This window comes from Oncorhynchus tshawytscha, linkage group LG08 (genome assembly GCF_018296145.1).
Source record: "Oncorhynchus tshawytscha isolate Ot180627B linkage group LG08, Otsh_v2.0, whole genome shotgun sequence".
NCBI classification, from domain to species: domain Eukaryota; kingdom Metazoa; phylum Chordata; class Actinopteri; order Salmoniformes; family Salmonidae; genus Oncorhynchus; species Oncorhynchus tshawytscha.
The window spans coordinates 11071808-11083338 of NC_056436.1; positions in this window are offsets into that span (position 1 = coordinate 11071808).

An 11531-nucleotide genomic window follows, 5' to 3' on the forward strand; every position below is an offset into this window, starting at 1 on the left:
ACACACACCTATACACACACACATATACACATACACACACACACGCACATACACACACACACACACACCTATACACACACACATATACACATACACACACACGCACACACACATATACACATACACACACACCTATACACACACATATACACATACACACACACCTATACACACACACATATACACATACACACACACACACACATACACACACACGCACACACCTATACACACACACATATACACATACACACACACGCACACACCACACACACACATATACACATACACACACACACACGCACACACACACACACACATACACTTACACACACACACATACACACACACACACACACACATATACACACACACACACGCACACATACACACACGCACATACACACACACACACACACACCTATACACACACATACACACAGCAATAACACTTTTAGAGTCGCTGGTTAAATTTCCACTTGTCTTTCCAACTCAAGTGCTGCAGTCTGATATAGTTCGTTAAAAAAGCCTCTGAGGACAGTGAAGGGTGTTGATTCTTAACAGTGTAATGTGATCCATTATTTTCATTGTGGTAGGTTTAAAACACAACGATTGGCCGAGGGGAGCTGGAGTAATCATGTTTACAAAGGAGTAGAACCAATGGGTGTATTTTGCATTCCTTTTGTATTTAAAAAAAAAACTTTATTGAACTAGGCAAGTCAGTTAAGAACAAATTCTTATTTTATAATGACGTCCTACCCCGGCCAAACTCACTCCTAACCCGGACGGCGCTGGGTCAAGTGTGCACCTCCCTATGGGACTCCGATCATAGCCGGTTGTGATACAGCCCGGGATCGAACCAGTGTCTAGACTGCCACTTGGAAGCCTGGAGAGGAATGATATTGGATATTTTAAGTAGATATCGTGCACCAATATTGAATTTGAAAAGCCTGTTACATTAAATGAAGTGCCTTTTAATATAGACCACTTGGAGAATTCAATCAATTGGATTCTAAATATAAATAAATACTTGCTACAGTGCCAACATTCTGCATTTTCACATGTCTCTCCGTGCACCCTCTGTGACATCTAGGAATAATTTAACACGCTTAACCCCAACATTCAGCATGTTGACATGTCCCTCCGTGCACCCTCTGTGACATCTAGGAAGATTTTAACCCCAACATTTCTCCAAGTTTTCACCATCATTGTAAAACCCTACAACTCTCGTTTTAATATGATGAAACTGTGAGGACCGACGCTGGGAGACGAGAATAAGTACACAGGTAGTGAACATTTAACGAATAATGGACATGAAACGAAACAAGGACAGCGTCTGGACAAGGGAAACATAACAACAATAACGCTGACACGGGGGAACAAACTGAGGAACAGACAGATATAGAGTGGGCAATCAACAAAGTGAAGGAGTCCAGGTGAGTCCAATGAAGCGCTGATGCGTGTAACGATGGTAACAGGTGTGCGTAACGATGGTAACAGGTGTGCAGCCTGGCGCCCTCAAACGCCAGGGAGCGTGGAGCAGGCAAGACAGAAACTAGTCCATTTAAAATATTATTTTTCAAAAGAAACACCAATAGTCAAATCATATTGTAATAGCAGGTAAACAGGTCATAATCTTTTTGGCCATTTGATGGTGTTTTTGTGATAGAGTGATAGATAACCTAGATACGGTCAATCCTGTTACTGTCAACCCGGTTACTGTCAACCCGGTTACGGTCAACCCTGTTACGGTCAACCCTGTTACGGTCAACCCTGTTACTGTCAACCCTGTTACTGTCAACCTTGTTACTGTCAACCCTGTTACGGTCAAATCAAATCAAATCAAATCAAATCAAATTTTATTTGTCACATACACATGGTTAGCAGATGTTAATGCGAGTGTAGCGAAATGCTTGTGCTTCTAGTTCCGACAATGCAGTAATAACGAGCAAGTAATCTAACTAACAATTCCAAAAAAAACTACTGTCTTATACACAGTGTAAGGGGATAAAGAATATGTACATAAGGATATATGAATGAGTGATGGTACAGAGCAGCATAGGCAAGATACAGTAGATGATATCGAGTACAGTATATACATATGAGATAAGTATGTAAACCAAGTGGCATAGTTAAAGTGGCTAGTGATACATGTATTACATAAGGATGCAGTCGATGATATAGAGTACAGTATCAACGTATGCATATGAGATGAACAATGTAGGGTAAGTAACATTATATAAGGTAGCATTGTTTAAAGTGGCTAGTGATATATTTACATAATTTCCCATCAATTCCCATGATTAAAGTGGCTGGAGTAGAGTCAGTGTCATTGACAGTGTGTTGGCAGTAGCCACTCAATGTTAGTGGTGGCTGTTTAACAGTCTGATGGCCTTGAGATAGAAGCTGTTTTTCAGTCTCTCGGTCCCAGCTTTGATGCACCTGTACTGACCTCGCCTTCTGGATGACAGCGGGGTGAACAGGCAGTGGCTCGGTCAACCCTGCTACGGTCAACCCTGCTACTGTCAACCCTGTTACGGTCAACCCTGTTACAGTCAACCCTGTTACTGTCAACCTGGTTACTGTCAACCCTGTTACGGTCAACCCTGTTACGGTCAACCCTGTTACTGTCAACCCTGTTACGGTCAACCCTGTTATGGTCAACCCTGATACGGTCAACCCTGTCACTGTCAACCCTGTTACGGTCAACCCGGTTACTGTCAACCCGGTTACTGTCAACCCTGTTACGGTCAACCCTGTTACAGTCAACCCTGTTATGGTCAACCCTGTTACTTAATTTGGCACATAATAGGAACTTACTATAGTATTCTGTTAATCTTGAGAATAAGCGGGATCCAAGATGGCGTAGCAGTCGGACGTCTTGTAGTGTCGTGTCCCTTGTATATATCGTATATATCAGGTTTTTTTTAACATATTTTTCTTCGCATATCTTTTAAAACATTTTGCTAAACCTCAACTTCTAAATACTCTCCTGCAACCCGCCTCACCCAATGTAGCTATTTTTCTCTAAAGTACTTATATTTACTTCGGATCCCCTCAACTGAAGCTAGCCAGCTAACTACCAGGTATCAGTCAGCAAACCATTGCTAGCGGTCTTCAGCTAACCGGTCATCAGCTAACCTTTAGCTCGGAAAGCTCTTGCCAGTTCGAACAACGCGACTCTAACCAGAGCATAACGGACCTATATATATTTTTTTTTAATCCCCGGATTCCCACCGTAAACGGAACATTTTCAGCTGGATCTTCACAACTAGCTAACTAGCTAACCGCAACCCCGGATGATAACTCCTGGCTAGCGTTTCCACCCACTTAGCTTGAAGCTAGCCCGGCCAGAGCTCCTGTGCTACCACCGAAGCATACTCCTGGGCTACAATGCCGGACCCACGACCGGTCTATCGATGTCACCGCATGAAGAGGCATAAACAGACTCACCCCATCGCGACGCCCCCCAAAGGCTAACTTTCTAGCCCTTGCTATCTCCTTGCTTGCTAATTCGGCCTGCTAACTGCTAGCTTGTTTAGCCCCGGTCCGCTAACTGCTACCTTGTTTAGCCCCGGCCTACTAACTGTTAGCTTGTTAGCACAGGCCTGCTAACCGTCTGAATCGCCGCGTCCCAAACACTCACTGGACCCATATTTACTTTCAATCTCTTTTCGATTTTTAATTTGTTTATACCTTCCGGTAACCTGCCTCACCCAATGTGATACGGAATCGCTATTATTTTTAATTTTTAGAACACACTCAAGAACCTCCAGAAGCTAACCAGCTAACTAGCTACAAGCTATTTAGTCATTGTTAGCCACTGCTAGCGGCTTTTACCTTACCTGGATAATACTCGCCAGTCCAGCTTCCCTGCCCCATCCACCGCTGCCCCCTGGACACTGATCACTTGGCTACATAGCTGATGCATGCCGGACTGTCCATTAATCACGATACTCCATTCTGCTTGTTTATGTTTTATCTGTCGGCCCCAGCTGCACTCAGGCTCTGTGTGTAGTTAATCCGACCCCTCCCTGCCTAGTCATCGCCATTTTACCTGCTGTTGTTGTGCTAGCTGATTAGCTGTTGTTGTCTCACCTACTGTTTTAGCTACTGTTTTAGCTAGCTCTCCCAATTCAACACCTGTGATTACTGTATGCCTCGCAAAATGTCTCTCTCAAATGTCAATATGCCTTGTATACTGTTGTTCAGGTTAGTTATCATTGTTTTAGTTTACAATGGAGCCCCTAGTTCCACTCTTCAGACCCCTGATACCTCCTTTGTCCCACCTCCCACACATGCGGTGACCTCACCCATTACAACCAGCATGTCCAGAGATACAACCTCTCTCATCATCACCCAGTGCCTGGTCTTACCTCCGCTGTACCCGCACCCCACCATACCCCTGTCTGCGCATTATGCCCTGAATATATTCTACCATGCCCAGAAATCTGCTCCTTTTATTCTCTGTCCCCAACGCTCTAGGCGACCAGTTTTGATAGCCTTTAGCCGCACCCTCATTCTACTCCTCCTCTGTCCCGCGGGTGATGTGGAAGTAAACCCAGGCCCTGCATGTCCCCAGGCACCCTCATTTGTTGACTTCTGTGATCGAAAAAGCCTTGGTTTCATGCATGTCAACATCAGAAGCCTCCTCCCTAAGTTTGTTTTACTCACTGCTTTAGCACACTCTGCTAACCCTGATGTCCTTGCCGTGTCTGAATCCTGGCTCAGGAAGGCCACCAAAAATTCTGAGATTTCCATACCCAACTATAACATTTTCCGTCAAGATAGAACTGCCAAAGGGGGAGGAGTTGCAGTTTACTGCAGAGAGAGCCTGCAAAGTAATGTCATACTTTCCAGGTCCATACCCAAACAGTTCGAACTACTAATTTTGAAAATGACTCTCTCCAGAAATAAGTCTCTCACTGTTGCCGCCTGCTACCGACCCCCCTCAGCTCCCAGCTGTGCCCTGGACACCATTTGTGAATTGATCGCCAACCATCTAGCTTCAGAGTTTGTTCTGTTAGGTGACCTAAACTGGGATATGCTTAACACCTCGGCAGTCCTACAATCTAAGCTAGATGCCCTCAATCTCACACAAATCATCAAGGAACCCACCAGGTACAACCTTAAATCTGTAAACAAGGGCACCCTCATAGACGTCATCCTGACCAACTGGCCCTCCAAATACACCTCTGCTGTCTTCAACCAGGATCTCAGCGATCACTGCCTCATTGCCTGTATCCGCTACAGAGCCGCTGTCAAACGACCACCCCTCATCACTGTCAAACGCTCCCTAAAACACTTCTGTGAGCAGGCCTTTCTAATCGACCTGGCCCGGGTATCCTGGAAGGACATTGACCTCATCCCGTCAGTTGAGGATGCCTGGTCATTCTTTAAAAGTAACTTCCTCACCATTTTAGATAAGCATGCTCCGTTCAAAAAATGCAGAACTAAGAACAGATTCAGCTCTTGGTTCACTCCAGACCTGACTGCCCTCGACCATCACAAAAATATCCTGTGGCGGACTGCAATAGCATCGAATAGTCCCCGCGATATGCAACTGTTCAGGGAAGTCAGGAACCAATACACGCAGTCAGTCAGGAAAGCTAAGGCCAGCTTCTTCAGGCAGAAGTTTGCATCCTGTAGCTCCAACTCCAAAAAGTTCTGGGACACTGTGAAGTCCATGGAGAACAAGAGCACCTCCTCCCAGCTGCCCACTGCACTGAGGCTAGGTAACACGGTCACCACCGATAAATCCATGATTATCGAAAACTTCAACAAGCATTTCTCAACGGCTGGCCATGCCTTCCGCCTGGCTACTCCAACCTCGGCCAACAGCTCCCCCCGCAGCTACTCGCCCAAGCCTCTCCAGGTTCTCCTTTACCCAAATCCAGATAGCAGATGTTCTGAAAGAGCTGCAAAACCTGGACCCGTACAAATCAGCTGGGCTTGACAATCTGGACCCTCTATTTCTGAAACTATCCGCCGCCATTGTCGCAACCCCTATTACCAGCCTGTTCAACCTCTCTTTCATATATCCGAGCCGGTCATGGGTGCACCTCAGCGACGCTCAAGGTACTAAACGATATCATAACCACCATCGATAAAAGACAGTACTGTGCAGCCGTCTTCATCGACCTTGCCAAGGCGTTCGACTCTGTCAATCACCATATTCTTATCGGCAGACTCAGTAGCCTCGGTTTTTCGGATGACTGCCTTGCCTGGTTCACCAATTACTTTGCAGACAGAGTTCAGTGTGTCAAATCGGAGGGCATGCTGTCCGGTCCTCTGGCAGTCTCTATGGGGGTGCCACAGGGTTCAATCCTCGGGCCGACTCTTTTCTTTGTATATATCAATGATGTTGCTCTTGCTGCGGGCGATTCCCTGATCCACCTCTACGCAGACGACACCATTCTATATACTTCCGGCCCGTCCTTGGACACTGTGCTATCTAACCTCCAAACGAGCTTCAATGCCATACAACACTCCTTCCGTGGCCTCCAACTGCTCTTAAACCCTAGTAAAACCAAATGCATGCTTTTCAACCGTTCGCTGCCTGCACCCGCACGCCTGACCAGCATCACCACCCTGGATGGTTCCGACCTTGAATATGTGGACATCTATAAGTACCTAGGTGTCTGGCTAGACTGTAAACTCTCCTTCCAGACTCATATCAAACATCTCCAATCGAAAATCAAATCAAGAATCGGCTTTCTATTCCGCAACAAAGCCTCCTTCACTCACGCCGCCAAACTTACCCTATTAAAACTGACTATCCTACCGATCCTCGACTTCGGCGATGTCATCTACAAAATTGCTTCCAACACTCTACTCAGCAAACAGTTTATCACAGTGCCATCCGTTTTGTCACTAAAGCACCTTATACCACCCACCACTGCGACTTGTATGCTCTAGTCGGCTGGCCCTCGCTACATATTCGTCGCCAGACCCACTGGCTCCAGGTCATCTACAAGTCCATGCTAGGTAAAGCTCCGCCTTATCTCAGTTTACTGGTCACGATGGCAACACCCATCCGTAGCACGCACTCCAGCAGGTGTATCTCACTGATCATCCCTAAAGCCAACACCTCATTTGACCGCCTTTCGTTCCAGTTCTCTGCTGCCTGTGACCTGAACGAATTGCAAAAATCGCTGAAGTTGGAGACTTTTATCTCCCTCACCAACTTCAAACATCTGCTGTCTGAGCAGTTAACCGATCGCTGCAGCTGTACATAGTCTATCGGTAAATAGCCCACCCATTTTTACCTACCTCATCCCCGTACTGTTCTTATTTATTTACTTTTCTGCTCTTTTGCACACCAATATCTCTACCTGTACATGACCATCTGATCATTTATCACTCCAGTGTTATTAATCTGCAAAATTGTAATTATTCGCCTACCTCCTCATGCCTTTTGCACACAATGTACATAGACTCCCCTTTTTTTTCCTACTGTGTTATTGACTTGTTAATTGTTTACTCCATGTGTAACTCTGTGTTGTCTGTTCACACTGCTATGCTTTATCTTGGCCAGGTCGCAGTTGCAACTAGCCTACCTGGTTAAATAAAGGTGAAATAAAAAAATAAAAGATGGGGGGGGGCATAATGTTAGGTTGAACATGTGATCTTTATGACAGAATGTATGAATTATTATTATTGTAAAAAGTTATTTTTTAAACCAAATTACACTCCTCTTAAGGGGCACCGAATTGTTGTGACGACGCTGGTATTTCTTATTCACAAAGGAACTTGTTTGTAGAAAGTCCAAAGTCTAATGTAACTGTCCATGTGGTACTGCATTCTCTACTAAATGAAAGAGACATTGCAAATGGTTTGCACAAAAAAAGGACGAAATGAGAGATATGAGAAAAGAGAGAGGCAGAGGAGAGAGAGATGAGAAAGGTGAATATCCCTCTCAGTGATGTAGGTGTTTAACACAACACTGATGACTGATAGTTGCTGTGGAGAAAGGTGAATATCCCTCAGTGCTGATCGTTGCTGTGGAGACAGACAGAGAGAGAGATGGGAAAGAGCAACAAAGAATGGAGAGAAGCAGAGGAAGAAACAACAAAAGAGGGAATGGGTGAGGAAAACAGAGGAGAGAAGAAAGAAGGAAGGACGGAGAGGTAAAAGAGGAAGAAACAAAGGGTGGAGAGACAGAAAGAAAAGGGGGGGGGACAACGGCAGGCTCTGCGTTGCCATGTTGCCATGGGGACAGTAACGACGAAATGTTGTGTGCAAGAGCTCAGGCGGCACACGGCCGTAAATGTGTGTGTGTGTGTGTGTGTGTGTGTGTGTGTGTGTGTGTGTGCGTGCGTGCGTGCGTGCGTGCGTGTGCGTGTGCGTGTGTGTGTGTGTGTGTGTGTGTGTGTGTGTGTGTGTGGTGTTAATGGCGTTAGAGCCTGCAGGAAGATCTCCATTGTTCTGTGATTATGACAGAAAGGACATGGGAAAGGGCTGAAGGGACAGAGAGAACACACACAACACATAGCTGCACACGCACACCCACACACACACACACACACTAACTGCTGGAGGCTTTAGTTCTATTTTGAGGTGTACAAAGATCAAGCATGTTTTCTCTCCCTCCTATCCCCTCTCTCTTCAACCCTCCTTTCTCTCCTCCCTCCTCTCTCTCCCCTCCCTCCTCTCCCCCCCCTCCTCCTCTCCCCCCCCTCCCTCCTCTCCCCCTCCCTCCTCTCTCCCCCTCCCTCCTCCTCTCTCCCTCCCTTGGGGCAAACGTTTTTATTTATCACTTTGGAGTGATAATCTGAACTAAACATAGCCCTGGGCCATACACATAAACTCTACACACATACACACATTTCAGCTCTTCATTCACTCCCCAACTTCACACTAAATATCACACTTTTTCTCTCTCTCATCCCCCCCTTTCTTTTCCCACACTGCTTGCCACACCCCCTCCCTCCTCCTCTATCCAATCCTTATGCTCTCTGTCATCCTATATTAAAGGAAACTGAAAGCAGGGGAAGAGAGAACGATAAGGAGACAGTGGTGGAGAGAAGGAGACAGGGGAGTGAGAGAAGGAGACAGGGGAGTGAGAGAAGGAGACAGGGGAGGAGAGAAGGAGACAGGGGACCCAGGAGGAGAGAAGGATATAGGGGAGGAGAGAAGGTGGCAGTGAAGGAGAGAAGGTGGCAGGGGAGGAGAGAAGGAGACAGGGGAGTGAGAGAAGGAGACAGGGGAGGAGAGAAGGAGACAGGGGACCCAGGAGGAGAGAAGGATACAGGAGAGGAGAGAAGGAGACAGGGGAGTGAGAGAAGGAGACAGGGGAGGAGAGAAGGAGACAGGTGACCTGGGAGGAGAGAAGGAGACAGGGGACCCAGGAGGAGAGAAGGATACAGGGGAGGAGAGAAGGTGGCAGTGGAGGAGAGAAGGTGGCAGGGGAGGAGAGAAGGAGAGAGGGGAGGAGAGAAGGAGACAGGGGAGGAGAGAAGGAGACAGGGAGGAGAGAAGGATACATGGAAAGAGAGAAGGAGACAGGGGAGGGAAGGAGGAGACAGGGGAGGGAGAAGGAGACAGGGGAGGGAGAAGGAGACAGGGGAGGGAAGGAGGAGACAGCGGAGGGAAGGAGGAGACAGGGGAGGGAGAAGGAGACAGGGGAGGGAGAAGGAGACAGCGGAGGAAAGGAGGAGACAGGGGAGGGAAGGAGGAGACAGGGGAGGGAGAAGGAGACAGGGGAGGGAAGGAGGAGACAGGGGAGGGAAGGAGGAGACAGGGGAGGGAGAAGGAGACAGGGGAGGGAGAAGGAGACAGCGGAGGAAAGGAGGAGACAGGGGAGGGAGAAGGAGACAGGGGAGGGAGAAGGAGACAGGGGAGGGAGAAGGAGACAGCGGAGGGAAGGAGGAGACAGCGGAGGGAAGGAGGAGACAGCGGAGGGAAGGAGGAGACAGGGGAGGGAAGGAGGAGACAGGGGAGGGAAGGAGGAGACCGCGGAGGGAGAGACAGGGGAGGGAGAAGGAGACAGGGGAGGGAGAAGCGGACAGCGGAGGGAAGGAGGAGACAGCGGAGGGAAGGAGGAGACAGCGGAGGGAAGGAGGAGACAGGGGAGGGAGAAGGAGACAGGGGAGGGAGAAGGAGACAGGGGAGGGAGAAGGAGACAGCGGAGGGAAGGAGGAGACAGCGGAGGGAAAGAGGAGACAGCGGAGGGAAGGAGGAGACAGCGGAGGGAAGGAGGAGACAGGGGAGGGAAGGAGGAGACAGGGGAGGGAAGGAGGAGACCGTGGAGGGAAGGAGGAGACAGGGGAGGGAAGGAGGAGACAGGGAGGGGGCAGAGACACAGAATGAGCTCAGCATTGCCCTAATTGGTGCCATTTTGGATGCAAACAAAGTGTATTCAGTCCCTAGCCCAGAGGTCCCCTAACCGTGTATGTGTGTAATGTGTGTGTGCCATGTTCCACCTAAAGCATTTAGTATCATCTTCCTTGTAATTACAGCCACAAGTCAGGAACAGTCTTCCATGACTCGACTGTGTGTGAACAACTAAGGCCACCGTGTCTGAAACAGTGGCCATGTCTACAAACAACATTGATTTACAGAGGAAGACAAAGGCTGATGGCATTCACAAACCTATTTCCAATCCCTTCCCATCCCCATCCCCATCCCCTTCACATCCTATACCTTCCCACCCCTTCCCCTCCCATTCCCATCTCACCCCCATCCCTTCCCATTCCAACCCCATCCCATCCATTCTCTCCCCATCCCATCCCATCCATTCTCTTCCCATCCCTTCCCTTCCCATCCCATCCAGTCTCTTCCCATCCCTTCCCATCCCTTCACTTCCCATCCATTCTCTTCCCATCCCTTCCCATCCCTTCCCATCCATCCCTTCCCATCCCTTCCTCTCTCTCTTCCCATCCCATCCATTCCCTTCCCATCCCATCCATTCTCTTCCCATCCCTTCCCATCCCATCCATTCTCTTCCCATCCCTTTCCATCCCTTCCCTCCCCTTCCCATCCCATCCATTCTCTTCCCATCCCTTTCCATCCCTTCCCTTCCCATCCCATCCATTCTCTTCCCATCCCTTCCCATCCCTTCCCATCCCATCCCTTCCCATCCCTTCCCTTCCCTTCCCTTCCCTTCCCATCCCTTCCCTTCCCCTTCCCTTCCCTTCCCTTCCCTTCCCTTCCCTTCCCATCCCATCCATTCTCTTCCCATCCCTTCCCTTCCCATCCCCATCACATCCCCATCTATTCCCTTCCCTTCCCCATCTCACCCCCATCCCATCCATTCTCCTCCCATCCCTTCCCATCCCTTCCCATCCCTTCCCATCCCATCCCATCCCATCCATTCTCTTCCCATCCCTTCCCTTCCCATCCCATCCATTCTCTTCCCATCGCTTTCCATCCCTTCCCTTCCCATCCCATCCATTCTCTTCCCATCCCTTCCCATCCCTTCCCTTCCCATCCCAGAGAGAGAGAGAGAGAGAGAAAGGGAGAGAGAGAGAGAGAGAGAGAAAAGAGAGAGAGAGAGAGAGAGAGAGAAACGAGAGAGAGAGAGAGAAAAG